Genomic DNA, 955 nt, shown 5'->3' with positions numbered 1-955 from the left:
CCAGGGGCCGAGAAAACCACAGTCTCATGGGGCCGGACACTCAGGGTCAGTGGAAAATCCAATATAGATCTGGTGATATCTCGGGTGCTATTACAGATAGCGCAATAAATCAAAGTGCATTACCTGTAGGAGGCCCTGGCGCATGAATCTGTGCAGCGGGGACTTCCTCAGACCGCCAGGGGCGGAGACAACGACCGTCTCATGGGGCCGGACACTCAGGGTCAGGGTAAAATCCAATATATATCTGGTGATATGTCGGGTGCTATTACAGATAGCGCAATAAATCAAAGTGCATTGTCTGTAGGAGGTCCTGGCGCATGAATCGGTGCAGCGGGAACGACCTCGGACCACCAGGGGCCGAGAAAACCACAGTCTCATGGGGCCGGACACTCAGGGTCAGGGGAAAATCCAATATATATCTGGTGATAACTCGGGTGCTATTAGAGATAGCGCAATAAACCAAAGTGAATTATCTGCAGGAGGCCCTGGCGCATGATTCTGTGCAGCGAGAACGACCTCGGACCACCAGGGGCCGAGAAAACTACCGTCTCATGGGGCCGGTCACTCAGGGTCAGTGAAAAATCCAATATATATCTGCTGATATCTCGGGTGCTATTAGAGATAGCGCAATAAACCAAAGTGAATTATCTGCAGGAGGCCCTGGCGCATGAATCTGTGCAGCGGGAACGACCTCGGACCACCAGGGGCCGAGAAAACCACAGTCTCATGGGGCCGGGCACTCAGAGTCAGGGGAAAATCCAATATAGATCTGGTGATATCTCGGGTGCTATCACAGATAGCGCAATAAACCAAAGTGAATTACCTGTAGGAGGCCCTGGCGCATGAATCTGTGCAGCGGGAACGTCGTCGGACCTCCAGGGGCCGAGACAACGACCGTCTCATGGGGCTGGACACTCAGGGTCAGGGTAAAATCCAATATATATCTGGTGATATC

Source organism: Nomia melanderi, unplaced genomic scaffold, assembly GCF_051020985.1.
Source record: "Nomia melanderi isolate GNS246 unplaced genomic scaffold, iyNomMela1 scaffold0014, whole genome shotgun sequence".
In the NCBI taxonomy this organism is placed as follows: Eukaryota; Metazoa; Arthropoda; class Insecta; order Hymenoptera; family Halictidae; genus Nomia; species Nomia melanderi.
Note: the sequence above shows the minus strand (reverse complement) of the source record.